A 17,042-nucleotide genomic window follows, 5' to 3' on the forward strand; every position below is an offset into this window, starting at 1 on the left:
TAATCAGTTTCAGCTGCTTTGGAGTTAATGAAATTAACAGCAGGTGCACTAGAGGGGCAACAATGAGTCCACCCCCAAGACAGGAATAGGTTAACAGTTGAAGGCCACTGTATTTAAAATCAAGTCCCGACTTATACAATACAATACAATTTATTTTTTGTATCACCCAAAATCACACAAGAAGTGCCGCAATTAGCTTTAACAGGCCCTGCCTCTTGACAGCCCCCCAGCCTTGACTCTCTAAGAAAAGAAGGAACAACTCTCAAAAAAACCCTTATAGGAAAAAAATGGAAGAAACCGTGGGACTTATCTGCGGGAGAACTTATCCGCGAGTATACACAGTATGTAGAAAAATGATGTAATTTGTTTTTGAAATTCTTAATATGTAGAGTTAAAAAAAAGTGCGGAAACTTTTTGAACATCCTGCGTATAATTTAGTAATGTATTGTGATTGAATGTTTGTGTGAGCACTCTGCTCCTGTTGACAAAAGTTATACAAGAATGAATTGAACTAAACTGAGTTCAAATCCAACCCTGTTTGCTTGGAGCATGGACAGTCTCCTTGTGTTGTGCCATTTCGACTGGTTCTTAAGAGTAAAGGTGAACGTGTGTCTCATTGTGGACAGGCATCTTATTAAGGGTTGTCTCCTCCTTTGTATTTATATTGAAGATAAGCTCTGTCTCTGTAAAATCTCTCCAAGGAAGTCAATGGATGGATTTATTTTATAGTCTTTAGATCTGTAAGCATGCTGCATTAACATTCTTTAGGCTTGGAGTTTATAATATGACAACTTTATCTTTAAGACATGCAGAAGGCATGAGTATTTGTTCCTGTGCATGAAATATGATGATCATTCTATGTGGCAACAAGGACACTTTACTAAAAATAGTGAAGAAGGGAAAGTTAATTTTAAAAATCCAGCACTGAATTTGAAACTCAAGGATGGGTTTTAGCTTTTGGTGATCTGCCCAGCTGCTGTGTCACGTTGGCTTTCTAAACATGTTTTGTTATCATTAACGTGTATTGTTGCTGACTCTTTTAGCAAAGGCAGCTGATGACATTAGGATATAGTACCATTGGATAACACTGATCTACAAAAAATATGTTTTGTTGGCTACAGGGAACTTCAGACCAGCTCTTTATTAAGTGTTTTACATTGATTTCATAAATGAAATCGGAATTAAGCTAACACGTCAGGTTTTTGAGATACACATCATTGACATTTTGAAACTTTTGAATATTAATATATCAACACAACATCTGCAGTTTGAACTATGTCCCAACAAAATTGTTTTGATGTGTTTATTCTGAAAACAAACCAGAAGATGATACAAAAGAAACATTTAAAGATATTTATGTCAATTTACCTCAATATACAGTAAAAGCGAGGTCAGTGTGCTCAAAAATGTTTGAGGCCCTTGCTTCTGTGCTTCTACTGCACGTGTCTCTCTTTGCAAGAACGAACAGTTATCACCCATCATGCTTAGAGTGAATTTTCCCTGATATCGATTTTCCATCACCTTTATATCTTGATGCATCTTCAGTGGCATTCTGGCTCCCATAAGCTAATATGTTTTCAGCATATTCTCCATAAGCTCTGCATAATTCTCTGCTCTGTGACTGCCAAGAAAATTCTGGACAAACTGCACAAATGCTTCCCAAGCTGCTGATTTAATTGGCTTCATCCATCAAGCATCAGTTCACGAATTTCAGGACCAACAAAAACACCTTCCTTAATTTTGGCTAAACTTTTCTCGAGACCAAACTTATTTATTATATGCGGAAACATATTGCCATTTCTGTCCATTGCCTTGACAAAATTTTCAAAGTAATGGTGAATCTAACGAACGAAATGTCCTGAAATGCAATGTTATGTTAAGGAAACAGTAAAACTCAATACCTATTGCAGCGTCGTGTCTGAGTTATGTCATTATGCTTTAGAATCATATAAGACTTGGTAATCAGAAACAAGTATTTTTTCCCCTAATTAATAATAATTTTTAAATAAAGTTAATAATGACAAGGTAAACAACTCACCGCTGTTAGTAATGCATGCCAAATTTGTTTATCTTTTTTTTTTTTTTAATTTAATTGCAATCATTCCATACAAATCAATCAATTTTTACAAAAATTAAAATTGAGTTATGAACAAATCGACCCCCATCCCTGAGAGAGAGAGCAAGGCAAACGGCGTAAAATTTAAGGCTTGTAAATATACCTAAAATAATAAGTTTGATAAGTCAATAGAGATTAATGCAGAAAACAAAGAAATACGGAAATAGTTGCTTCCTCTGTGCTTTAAGAGCTTATTTTAAAATATTACTGATTAGATCCTGCCATGTTTTGAAAAAGTCTGTACAGATCCTCTAACTGAGTATTTGATTTTTTCCAATTTCAAATAGTATAACACATCGGTTTCCCACTGACTTAAAAGAGGAGAGTTTGGGTTCTTCCAGTTTATCAGAATAAGTCTGCATGCCAAAAGTGTAGTGAATGCAATCACAATTTGTTTGTCTTTCTCCACTTTAAACCCATCTGGAAGAACCCCAAACACAGCTGTTAATGGGTTAGGAGGGATTGTGAGTCCAAGGCTGTCTGAAAGGTAATTAAAAATCTTGGTCCAGAATGATGTTAATTTAGTGCAAGCCCAGAACATGTGACCCAGTGGGGCTGGGACTGGGACTTGATTGCAGCGTTCGCAGGTTGGATCTTGCCCTGGAAACATTTTCGAGAGTTGTAGATGAGACAAATGTGCTCGATATATAATTTTGAGTTGTATAATTGTATGCTTTGCGCATATGGAGCTCGAGTGAATTCTCTGCATTGCTACTTTCCACTCCTTTTCTGATATATTAATTGAGAGATCTTTTTCCCAGTGTCCTCTTGGATCTTTGAAAGGGAGGGATTGTAAAATGATTTTATATATTGTAGAGATGGTGTCTAATCCTTGAGATTGAGCAATAAATTTTTCCAGCATGGATGAGGGTGCAAGATGAGGAAAATCTGGAAGGTTCTGTTTAACAAAGTTCCTGATTTGAAGATAGTGAAAGAAATGTGTAGCTGGAATGTTAAATTTGGAATGTAATTGTTCATAGGATGCAAAGACGTTGTCTATATAAAGATCTCTAAGCAAGTTAATTCCAAATTTTTTCCAGATATTAAAAACTGCATATGTTTGTGAAGGGTTGATAGAGGTGGTTCTCCTGCAGAGGAGCCACAGACAAAAGCTTCTCCGTCTTAAAATGCTTTCTACATTGGTTCCATATTCTAAGTGAGTGAAGCACAATTGGGTTACCAGTATATTGTCTATAACTTGCGTTTATTGGGGCACAGAGCAGGGAATATAAAGAAGTACTACAGGATTTTACTTCTATTGCGGACCAAGCCTGTGTATGTTCTTCTATTTGTGTCCAGGTTTTTATAGCTTGTATGTTTGCTGCCCAGTAATAAAACTGGAAGTTAGGTAGTGTCATGCTGCCTTCTGTCTTTGTAGGGTCGCTCTTTGGATGCATGGGTGTTTTGAGTTCCAAATAAATGAGGTTATTGTTGAATCTAATTGCTCAAAAATGATTTATTAATGTATATTGGAATGTTTTGAAATAAAAAAGGAGCTTAGGAAGAATATTCATCTTAACAGTGTTGATTCTTCCAGCTAGAGTGAGATGAAGGGTTGACCAACTATGCAAGTCTTGTTTAATTTTTTCCATGCAGATGGCGAAATTTTGTTGATAAAGAGCTTTATGTTTACTTGTGATGTTTACCCTGAGGTATTTAAACTGTTCTGCAATGATAAAAGGTAGGGTGTCTAATCTAATATTATATGCTTGAGAATTCACTGGAAAAGTACAATTTTTTTCAGATTAATTCTGAAACCAGAGAGCTTTTGAAATTCTGTGAGTGCTGCTAAGACTGCAGGCACAGAATTTTGTGGGTCTGATATATACAGTGCCATATCATCTGCATATAATGAAATTTTCTGTTGCAGTCCTTCTCTGATAATCCTCTTTATCTGATCAGTATTTCAACAATGTATTGCCAGTGGTTCAATGGTGATTGCAAACAGTAGCAGTGACAAGGGGAATCCTTGTCTAGTACCACGTTCTAGTTTAAAGTAGTCTGAACAAATGTTGATACAAACTGAAGCTTCTGGATTGGTATACAATAATTTGATCCATGCACAAATGTTGGGCCAAACCCAAATTTCTCCAATGTAGTAAAAGGTATTTCCATTCAATCATGTCAAATGCTTTTCTGCATCCAATGATAATAATATTTCTGGGGTGATTGATTTAGTTGGTGAGTATATTACATTAAACAGGTGTCAAAGATTTGAAGATAAGTGTCGGCTCCTAATAAATCCAATTTGATCTTGTGATATTACGAGGGAGCACTTTCTCCATCCTTCTAGCTATGATTTTAGAGAGTATTTTAACGTCATTATTCAGAAGTGAAATTGGTCTGTATGATGCACATTGTAATAAGTCCTTATTTTGTTTTGGAAAACAGTGATTAGTGCTTGGCGAAAAGTTTGAGGAAGAGTTTGGTTGTCTCTGGCTTCTGTAAATGTTGCTAACAGAAGGAGAGCTAGCTGAGTGGAGAATTTCTTATAAAATTCTGCAGGGTAGCAATCAGGGCCTGCTGCTTTCCCGCCTTAAAGTGAATATATAGCATCTAGTAATTCTGATAACACCAGAGGTTTATCAAGTTCCTCTGCACTAACAGTGTCGATTTGTGGTATCTGTAATGTATCCAGAAATGCATTAGATTGTGTATTGTCTTCTTTAAACTCAGTAGTATATAGGGATTTATAGTAGTCTCTGAAAGTGTACATTATATTTTTTTGGTCGATGATTTTATCTCCGTTTGTGTTGGTGATTACTTTGACTGCGTTGCGCACTTCATGCTTGTGAATTTGTTGAGCTAAAAGCTTATTAGCTTTCTCTCCATGTTCATAGTAATGATGTCTGGATTTATAAATTAGTTGTTCAGTTTCTTTAGTTGTCAAGAGGTTTAGTTCTGAATGCAGAGCCTCGCTTGGTAGTCTGGCATGTTCTTCATCTATTCTAGTAATTTCGCTTTTTATCTCTGCTACTTTCTTGGTTTCTAATGTATTTCTGTGGGAAAGATATGAGATAATCTGTCCTCTTAATAGGGCCTTAAGAGTTTCACAGAGTATTCCTGCAGAAATCTCTGAGGATGTATTTGTCTCTAGGAAGAAGCTGATTTGTTTGGATTTAAATTCTGTACAATTCTCGTCAGCTAATAGAAGCCGGTTGAGGCACCATCTGCGAGGGGAGTGTATGGGGCATAGTAACTTTAGCTCCAAGTTCAGAGGTGCATGGTCAGAAATAACAATAGCATCATATTTGCAAGATTTAATCATAGGCAAGAAGTTATTATCTATAAAGAAATAATCAATCCTTGAGTAGCAATGATGTACTGGTGAGTAGAAAGAATATATTCTTGAGTTTGGGTTTAGAAACCTCCAGGGGTCTGATAAGTTGTGATCAGTTATAAACTTTGTAATTATCTTTGCGGTGTTAGATGCCGTTCCCCCTCTGGTAGAAGTCCTATCTAAGAGTGGATGTAAAACACAATTAAAGTCCCCAGCCATTAGTGTTCAGATTGGGAATGGATGCAAATAAATTTTGTATAAATTACTTATCATCAGTATTAGGTGCATAAACATTTATCAAAATCATTTTACAGTTAGATAAGTCTCCCATGACCATCACATATCTCCCTTCAGGATCCAATACTACATCTGATGCTACAAATGAAACTGTTCTATGTATGAGAATTCCCACACCTCTAGTTTTCTTTGTAAACATACCTCCAGGCCTCTAGAAGGCACACCAACCCAAACAGTGATACATTTGTCTACAATGCAGTACTTTGATCGATAAGCCATACTACCTGTGCTCTGGTATATTTAGATTGTTCTTAGAAGGTTTGCAAAGAGATGACTATATTCTTTATAAGATATAACTCACATAGACCACTTGTCCTTGCCAACTCTGACTGTGCACTATCGGTTATCATTCAGTGTAAGACTGCAACAATATGGAAAAATTGCACAATTCTGTCAGGTCTTCACTTTTTACATGGTGCTGTTTTCCAAAGCTGCTAGAGGGGATCGATATGTCCCCAATTTGTTAAGATCCATCTTCACAGTAAGGTTTTTGCAATTACACTGTTCAGTCTGGCTTAGCCCATAATAGACTGAAGGGAGCTCTTAATCCTTCTAAGTGTGGAGAACAATTTGTCTGTTTGGTGAGATTAGACTGGAAGTCGTGCAAAGTCGATAAACATATCAAAATGTATCTGCTGCCGGTCAGAATTAAACTTGGCTGTGTCACTACCTCCACCCTGAAAATAAAGATTCAGCTATTTAAGATGTGTTCCTTAATGTCTCCTTTTAGGGGAAAAGTGGAAAAGCAAAAATGGTAGTTTTATTACAGCATGTGATTGAGCAACATACAGGAAAGGTGAAGTTGTCTGCAAGCACCGACACCATTTGCAGTGCTCTCCTTCCCACAGAGTTTTCATTATTTTCAAAAAGTATATGAATTTTTTTCTTTAGTATTACCATTGAGCTTCTCACTCATTTTTTATAATAATGATACCACTAACAGGGCACTGCACAATAACGTGCAGTAAATACACTTGACTTGAGCATTCATAGGTAGGTATTAGAACGGCTCCCATATGCATGCAACGCACAGCCGCTCCACTGGCTGAGAGTTGATTCTAGAATAAAATAAAATAAAAAAAAAGAGGAATAACCTTGGAGGTCAATCATCACCCCAAAAGCAGACAGTAGATGTCACGTAGTATATGTGTACCAAATTTCAGGTCAATAGGTAAAACTGTTTATGAGCTACAGGTAATTTAAAATCCTGGACAGACAAACGGGCAACCACTGTAGCGTATATTATATCTAAAGACTGACTGCATCTTACATGGAGCTAATGTGAGGCTGTATTTGTATTGTTTGCAAACTGAATGAGGATGGACTGGGAGTCATTGTTTGGTGTACACTTGGCTCTAATATTTTAAATTGTAATGAGAATGAAGGATACAAGAAGAAGAGCTGAAGTGCAGAGAAAGAATGTCCTGTATAATCATAAAAAGAAAAGACAAAAAAAGTTTAAGTCACAAAATCGCAATCAGCGACCATACAGATCATAGTTGTCACAAATCCATAAAGTACTACTTTTAGAAGGTTGAATTACCCACTGTGAAACAGGTTCCACATCTGAACACCAACTTCTGGTTTAATTTTTCTTTGTATCCCATCTGAAGCGGAAGGGAAAGGGACTTCTGGGTTTGGTGGCCAAGGAAATGACATCAGAACTCCTGCAGATGATCAGCTCTGGAGATAAAAGAGGAGGTGTTACCAACAGCACCCTCAAATGATTGGAAGTGGTATATCCATTAATGCCTTTAATTAATTAGCCTTGAGGTTTCTCAATAGTTGCCCGTCTCTGAAAACCTGCATCCTTGTAGTGATAAGTACTGTATGTATTAGATAAAGCATTGTGAAAGGCGCTATATAGCGCCCGACCCAGCACAGACTTACACAGAGGCACGTGTCAATGGAATAGAAACTTTTATTTTTTCTTCAGCCATAGGGCACGCCTTCCCCGTGTCCCACAGGCACAACACAGTCCCAAACGCACTTAAGTTCACAATACCAACACACTTCCACTTTGTACCACCACTCCTCACGGCAACCTCATCCTCTTCCTCCCGATTCTGGCTGCTTGAGTGGTGGTGGCTGGCCCTTATTATAACCTACCTGGAAGTGTTCTAGGTGCTTGGCCACCTGGTCCTGATTGCACCTCCTGGTGGGGCTGAAGAATCATCCAGCCAGGCTGCTGACTCCATGCAGCTCCTCCTAGCAGCCATCCAATCCCCTAAATAGGCTGTGGAGGACCCCATCTCCCATGGAGTGGAGCCATGTGACAGGCTTCAAGATCCCCGTCCGCCAGGGAGGCTGCCACCAAGCGTCCATGGGGAGATACTGAGCTGCCCGTGGTTGCTCCCCCGGAACAGATGCAGCAGGGGTGTCCCTGCCAGGCATGGGAACCGGCTGTCCGCCACAGCATGTATTAAAAAACGCAATGTTTTTCTTGTAACTTTCCCTGTTTACCAGAGAAAACATTCTGTTGTAATAGATAAGAATGTCTTTAGCTTGTTCTACTCATCTCATAACAGCTCAGAACCAGTTAAAAGAGGGACCAGGGGCTCCTAAATAGGCTTATTCACCACAGGTCTTGGGTCTGCAAGAACAAAAATTAAAAAGAAAAACAAAAACATGTATGCATTTGCTCCAGTCCAGGACTATGGATGGAACGCTGATAAGTTGAAGATATATTGAATATTGGTTATTCTCAACTGAGGCTGGTTGAAAGGCAAAAGAACCGGGGCCTCATGCATAACGCAGTGTGTAGAATTCACATTAAAACATGGCGTAAGGACAAAGTGGAAATGTGCTTATGCACAAAAAAATCCAGATGCATAAATGTGTGTGAACGCTAGCTTCCACGTTCTTCCACTCCATAAATCCCAGTCAGAGTGAAAGGTAACGCTCATGCACACACCTGCTGCCACTCCCCAAATGCTCACAGAATTACACCTCTTTGAATATGCAATTCAATATGAATAGCCCTTAAGCTCAGCGTTCTGTGTAAAGGCAATGGCAAAAGCATGGGGGAAAATAGAAGAATTTCAGCAAATACCAAGTGGAGGCAAGGAAAAACATAAACAACAAAAGGAAGTTGATCGAGTGACAAGCGTGTCAGAGAAACTTAAAAGCTCAAGTTCACAAAGTCAGCCATGCCTGAAATAAAAAAGAAGCCTGAAATAAAAAAGAAGTTGTCAGATATCAAAGTCAAGTCACCGTGAAAAGGCGAGTCGTAGCCCACCATCTGAGAGTCATATGAAAGCTTATTAGGGTGCAGGGAAAAGAAAAAAAAATAGAGACACAGTAGGAAAAAAAACTCAAAATGTCAACTTTAATCTCGAAATTTCCACTTTAATCACATAGTTTATTTTGTCATTAAAGTAGAACATCATAAACTTCATCTTTAAATTGTTTAATTTACTAGTTTCTCAAATGCCATCGTAATTAAAGTAGCATGTTAAATGCTTTTTTTTTTATATTTGATCTTTGATATGTGCTCTATGTGTGTGAATCACTATGTGCTTCTTAAAGAGGCTTTGTCTTCCTCCGACAGGACACAGAATCCATTACATTCGTGATATTACAGCTCTCTGAATAATTTAAATACTGAGATGTAAACTTGATATAATTTTCATGATGATAGGAGTCAAAGCATGTTATTAAACATGGGAACATGGTGGCACAGTAACGAGCTGGCACCCCATCCAGAGATTGTTCCTGCCTACCGCAAGATGCTTTGCTGCACTGTGCGTGACTTTTGAAGAAATCATTTATTGCAGCAGTACTGTCTCTGTCAAACATACTAACCTCCAATTCCGGTCCTTCCTTTTCTTTCTCCAAGTAACCAATCGCCACGCAATCAGCTCTGTAATAGATGCCAAGCCATATGTAAGTTAGAACGCTGATTCTTCAAAACTTTTAAGGAACATTGAAATATTTTCATAGTACATGTTTAATTATTCCATCCATCTATCCTTCCAGTTTTGCGCCAGCCCCAGCAAAAATACAACGTAAGGCAGGAACAATCCCTGAATGGGACGCCAGCTCCTTGCTACCACTGTCCACCGTGTTCTCACGTGTTTAATTATTAACAATATAGATTATTTAAATAATAAACATATTTTGCTGCATTTCATTTTAAAAATGATATCGTCATCATTTGTAAATATGCACTTTATAAAGTGGCTCAGGTTGTGCAATATTATAACTGTATTGCAAGTTTACAGTATGGTAATTGTACTTATAAGTACAAACAAGGAGCACTTGATGGACTGATTGAGTGCATTTATAGTTCTTGGAATGAAACTTTTGTCTGAACCACGAGGTCCATACAGGAAAGGCTCTGAAGCATTTGTCGTATGAGAGCATTTCAATAGACAGCATGGCTGAGGCAGCGTGTGCTTGATGCTGTATACCGATAATTCTCTTTCCGATCATCTGCTGTCGAGCTGTGATTCCACACTCAGATGCAGTGGGATAAATACTCTGAGTGGTGCATTGAGAGGAACAACACTAAAGCAGCTATGGTATTTGGAATAGTTTGGCCATTCCGTGCACCATTATATTGTTACAGGTTAATTACAATTAGATGCCTTAAACTAATAAACAATATGCGGTTAATTTCAGTGTATTTATAAAGCCGCGTCAGGGATGTGGATCTAAAAAAGAAAGGGAAACCACACTGGAAGAAAAGCACTGCTTTGAAACTGGGTGCTGCCAATTTGAAAATCAAGCAGAGAACTTGCGTACACCAGGGTTTGAGCTAGTGTGAAAATGTGCTTGGTTTTAGGGCAAGTTTAGGTTTTATACATCGTGATTTGAGTGTGGAAACGGAAGTACGCAACATTTTTGTGCATACGCACCATTTATACATGAGGCCCCTGGATATTAGAGGGAATACAGTGCCTAAATGATGATGTCCTATTGGTCTAGGAAGTGTAGCAGGGAAGCACAAGACCACTATAAAAATGGGGAAGCCCACATTCTATTAGTTCCATTCAGAGCCCATGTTAGATCAGAAACCAACCTGTTCATAGCACAAATCAAGATGAATAGCTACCTGGCCATTTGGACACTTTAGATGCTTAGACTACAAGCAAGGAGAGCTGCTATCCATTCCAGGTTGTAGTAGTGTGATTTAGCAAATTAGGACCCTTTTGTTAGAAAATGTTAATCTATAATGCATGAATAAAAGTGATGATCTTTTTTTGATGATGTTTTTACCTGAGGTCTAAACAAAAAAAGAAATATGTAGCCACAGGAACAGTTAACCCACACGACAGCCATAAGTGTCTTCATGACAGGCTACTCAAATTAGGACAAGGGATGAAGGTTTGGAACATTCAGGTCTACATGGTAAAAGAGTCTGAAAGTGAGAATATGGTTATCTTAGGAAACACAAAAATATAAAAACATTAAAGACATAGTACATTTTTAATGCCCCAGGAGTTGGAGAATGGTTTTGGGGGACAATAAATTTAACAGAAGTCCTCCAGACCATTAGAGGGCAGCAACAGGGTCCAGTATCTGTTGCCTCCTTGACTTCGTCAGGTGGGAAGGCCCATCTATACCCAGGAGCTTATAGTGGTGGGACTATCAATGTGTGTTCCTGTCTGAGAAATGATAAGTGAAAGCCAAATTGCCCACTGGGGTCAAATAAAGATCTATCTATCTTCTAGTTACATGTCTTTCATGTTATACAAAAGAGATTCTATTATACTTGAGAATACTTAAGTGTTCAGGTAAAGTTTTTTTTAACCTTTTCATTGTCATCCTCCATACTTTCAAGAAACTGAATTTGGGTGTTGGACACATCAGCTCATGGCATGTCCACTTTTGTCATCCTTACTGGTGCCTACTTTTTTCTAACTTTCATGAACCAGCCCTACCTATACATCCCTACTGAGCCTCCCATTACATATAATGGTGATAATGAATTAAACTTGGTTTATAAAAGTAATAGTTAATATGTTTTAATGACCAATTGTTACCTTTTAGACTTTCCTTTTTTACTGTAGCTTGCTGTTAGAAAATATGCAATCAGCATTCATTTTGCAGCTGAATTGATTTTTTTTTTTTCTTCAGATGGCTTTATATATTTTTTTTTTCCTAATATGCACAGCATTTACTTTTCAGCAGCCTGTTAATGCCAAGGGCAAGAATTCTGTCAGGGTCACCTTTAGAAAAGTCAGTTACTAAATATGTGCCAACATAATTATTAAGCAATAAGTAATGTTTGGCACTTCAATAATGATTATGATTCCTCAAAGCTGAAATTGTTTTGATGACAAAGAGATAAATTATCAGTTTCTTTCCATCTGAGGAACTATTAGCTGTCATCACAAGAGGCTGATCCTGTGAGTCAGAACGTCAAGCTTAGGGGATTTGTGTGTTTGCCTCCTTCAGACTTTGAGTTTCGGACTGATTTTATGTCTTGTATACTGAAGACTGATTTAATTAAATACCTAAAAAAATTTGCTGTCTTAGTTATGAATACGGCTGATTCAAAAAGCTTTCAGACCCTTTCACTTTTTTCAAATTTTGCTGTGTTGCAGCCTTGTGGTAAAATCATTTAAATTTCCTCTTTTTTTTTTGTTCTCTTATGAAGAAACTCTCATATCCCAGAATGTCAAAACAAAAATAGAATTCTAGAGATTTTTACAAATGAATTAAATATAAACTGAAGTTTTAAATGAATTTTGTTGTGCAGTGTTATTGAACTGAATCTTTATCTAATGAGTCGCTTGATTCGTGTTTATTTATGATTCCCCAAACTAATTGTTTTATTTTAATTATGCATTTTCAATATATTTTCATCTTTGTACTGTCAAAGAGTATAATGTAATACGATCTGAATTATCACCATTTTTAAAACTGTATATATTGTAATTTCTATAATAATTTTATTTAAATTATTTGGAATTCGCAAAGTTGGGACACCGGAAAAGTTTTTTTTTCTTTATTGGGTCCTATTGATGAATCAAATAATCAAATGAATTGATTCCCTTGAGTTCATTGTTTGAAAGAACTGAATCAACAAAGTTCATTGTACCACCCATCACTAATACCCACAGCGGATATCATAAGCCCACAAAATATGTAATGAAAGCAGCAAACCACAAGTCTATTCTTCATCTTTTCATGGCTCTTGTACTGTCAAAGTGTGGTAATTCAGTGTTATTGTGTCAGCAGACAACTGCATTTTTTTTATAAAGTGATGCTTTCTGGTGGGACCCTCATCCATGCTTTAATTAACATATTTACTAAAGAAGTCAAATTTTGATTAAGGACTTTTTAAATCAAGTAACACCCCCATTAGGAGTTCATTATAACTCTACATCGCCAGAGTCAAAATGTGACAACTAGCAAAGAATCTAAGGACACGTCAGAGGTGTTCTGACACCAAGAGGATTACAGAGAATTTTTAAATAAAGGACTAGAAGAACAGACAAGAGTAAGAAAAAAAGCAAAGAACTGAAACTGGGATGTAAATGAAACACAATCCTCTTCTTCTTCTTCTTCTTCTTCCACTTCATCCTTTCCCAGTACTATGTGGGGTCTATGTTTTCTGTTTTTCAATTTGATATTTAGGGCCAGATGCTTCTCCACTTCTCCTGACACCAACTCTCCCCAGTTATACCAGGCCAGTTCCAAAATGGAGGCTAGGGTGCAATGAAATACAATCATCAGGCCAAAAACCCAAAATTATAGGGGGGAAAAAAAAGTAGAATTGAAGTCCTTACCTTCAAAATAAGAACCTTGAAGTACGAAAATCCCAGAAAAGATATATAAATCACTGGTATCCGCTCAGGCACAAAAAATGATGACAAGACGAGAAAAGGTTTTTGCTGCCCAGGCTGGGTTTCTATTTAAACATCAGAAAGTCTATCAGTTGCACCAGACTGACAAGATGAAGAGAAAGCAGGGCACGCGAAATCACACTGTCACCCTGTATACAGCTAAAGTGCTTCAAACCAAGCAAGACACTTAAACAGAATCCTTTTACACCTGAAAGACTCAACAACCAAGCATAGGCAAAACAACATCATGTTTGTGGCTAAATTCTGTGAGGTGTTCTATGATCTATTATATACATTAGGATCACAAACCAACCACTAAACAAACACATGGCCTAAAATCAGAAGGCCGAATCATCGAGTCAAGACTCGGCAGTCTACTAACATCTACTATCAAGGGATACTTCTTGAGGACAGTAAGGTCCCCATTTTGGACAGTTATGACTGATTGAAAAGAAGTGAAAAGTTAGCAGTATCAGACTACCACAATCATCTCTAAACACAGGGGCAGACTTCAACAACCTTGTTTTAATCACAAACTGTACAAAGCCATTCAAACATCTTTACCATTGAAGCTTCACAACAGTTCAAACCTCTAGTCATGTAATTCATTTTTCTCCACCTTTACAGGTTCTTGACATCATGGTGAATAATTAGATTACACATAAGAGTTTAAATGCCATGGAATCTCCCTATCTCTCTGAACTGAAGAAGCATCTTCAAGAAAATCCAGGAAGTCCAGTTACTATTGACTTTCTACTAACAAATGTACTTTCTATTATAACTAGTAACTAAAAACTAAACTGGTTAACCTAGTAGCTCTTAATTGGTCCCATATGAGTAACTATGAATATATTTGTTAGTGTTCTCTAGTTTATGACAAAGCCCACATAAACTTTAGTGTCACCAGTTTACCAACTCTACATTAGAACAATCTAGCTGAGAAAACACCATTCAGCCCAACAAAGCTTGTCAGTCCAATCCACTTAATTCTTTCCAAATAACATCAAGTTGAATTTTAACTGTCCGTAAAGTCCTACTGTCTGCCACACTACTTTATAACTTAATCCATATGTCTATAGTTGTCGGTAAAGAAAACCTTCCTAATGTTTGTGTGAAATGTACCGTTAAGAAGTTTCCAACTGTGTCCCCCTGTTCTTGTTGTAAACACTTCAAATATGTCACTTCTTGATCTCCTTATGCTTAAACTGAAAATGCCCAGCTCTTTTATCTTTCCTCATAATTCATCCCCTGTGGCCCTGGACTAAGCCTAGTCACTCTTCTCTGGACCTTTTCCAGTGTTGTTATGTCCTTTTTGTAGCCTGGAGACCAAAACTGCACCCAGTGCTCCAGATGAGGCCTCACCAGTGTGTTATAAAGCTTGAGCAGAACCTCCTTGGACTTGTACTCCACACATCAAGGCGCTATATAACCTAACATTCTGTTAGCCTTCTTAATGGCTTCTGAACACTGTCGGGAAGTCGATAGCTTAGAGTCCACTATGACTCCTAAATCCTTCTCATAAGGTGTACTCTCAATTTTCCAACAGATCATTGTGTATTCAAACCTAATATTTTAAAACTGATTAAATCAGTAACATTCTGTTAGCTTTCTTAATGGTTTCTGAACACTTTCCTGCACTTGATAGTGATGAACAGGGTTGACAGGCGTCCTGATTTGAGCGGGACTGTCTTGAGTTCAATAGACAAATCCTGAGTTACACATTGCCTCTGAAAATTCCAAATAAACAAAAACTGCATGTAGAAAAAAAAACTTAATTCAACTTAACCTGTATAACATTCGGGAGTAATTTTGGATCATTCTTCCTAATAGAACTGGTTCAGCTCAGCCATATTCTTAGGATGTCCGAGTCTCTTGAGTTCATTCCACAGCATCTCTATTGAATTAAGGTCAGGGTTCTAACTGGGCCATGTCAAAATGCAGATTTTCATTTTTTGAAGTCATTATGTAATAGATTTAATTTGATGTTAAGAGTCATTGTCCTTCTACATCACCCAACATCTTCTGAGCTTTGAATGGTGGACAGCCAACCTGACATTATCCTGTAGAATACCTTGATAAACTGGGAAATTAATTTTCTCCTCAATGATGGCAAGCTGTCCATACTTCACCATCGGGATGATATTTACACATTGATATGTCATGCCGTTTTTACACCATACGTACTGCTGCATATTCTACCTGAACAATTAAAGCTTTGTTTCATCAGTCCACACAATATTTTCCCAATGGCATTGTGGTCTTTCAAAAATTTCACACATGCAGTGATTTTTTTTTTTTGTTTTGTTTTGTTTGAAGAGCAATGGCTTCCTCCTTGCTGTCCTGCCATGGACACCATGCCAGGTCAATACTTTGTATATGGTTCACTCATGAACAAAGATGTTAACCTGTTCCAGGAAGTTTAGGACAGGCCAGGTTTAGATCTATACATATATAAATAAACAATAGTTTAAAAAAATGCCTAGTAATGTAAATACTAACCCAATGTTTAAATGTAAAAAGAATAACACATTAAAAATAACTTGCCTTTATGCTAGAAGTATCAAAAACAAGGTAAGTAAGTTTGAGTTGATGTGTAGCGGAGCTTAATATATTATAGCAATAATGGAGACCTGGCTAGATTACAAAGATGGGGATGAGTATAACATAGAGGGATACAGTACACATTTTTAGGAAGGATAGACAGAACAGAAATGGAAGTGGGGTTGTGTGAGCGCTGAAGTCGAAAACAACGGAAGAACTTAAACCCAATTAAAGTAAAAATTATTTCTTTATTCTTAATTCTTGGTGAGTAAAGAGAATGTGAGACTGCCTCTTTCCAACTCAGTCAACTGATTTGGATTTTGGCAGAATATCTAAAGTAAACCTGTTCTCTCTTTTATATCCTAGAAAAGGAAAAACCCCTAGCAGTTCATTCTGAGGTTATACATAGCTTAAGGTTAAATCTTAATTTATGACATATTTGGAATGTCCTAAAACATGAAACAAACAGCCATTTGCATTCCTAAGGAATACACCCTTGTAATTATACACACTTAGAATCAATTTAAATATTCTTATAGTCCATAAAGATCTTACATTCTTCACAGGGTCTTCTGATAGTATCAGAGGTCAGCCTTTCATATAAATGATAAAAGTTAGTCCCTTAATGCTGTGCACACAGCCCAACTCCTTTTCTGCATAAATGAGGAACAAATCATATAGCTCTCTGCAGCATGATCAACTCAAAACACAGTCCTTGATATCTGTGAGTTAAATAATAATGTTTTATCTTCCTCAGTTGCTATTTATGTCAAACAGAATTTAAGTGCAAGTCTTCTGCAGTTGGATGATGAGCCCCATCTTAGTGAGGACATGTGGCTTCATTTGGAAAGCATTAGGGAAAGAGATGTTATTTTAGGAGTGTGATGTGGAAGGGTCGTCATGATCTGAGTTTACCTCTGTTATAGCTTGTCTACGTGAAAACAGCAGTGTCAAATGTTCGGTTGTTTGGGCTCATGAACGTGGCTGAGATAATAAAACTGAATAATAAAAA

The sequence above is a fragment of the Polypterus senegalus genome, chromosome 14 (genome assembly GCF_016835505.1).
Source record: "Polypterus senegalus isolate Bchr_013 chromosome 14, ASM1683550v1, whole genome shotgun sequence".
Taxonomy (NCBI): Eukaryota; Metazoa; Chordata; class Cladistia; order Polypteriformes; family Polypteridae; genus Polypterus; species Polypterus senegalus.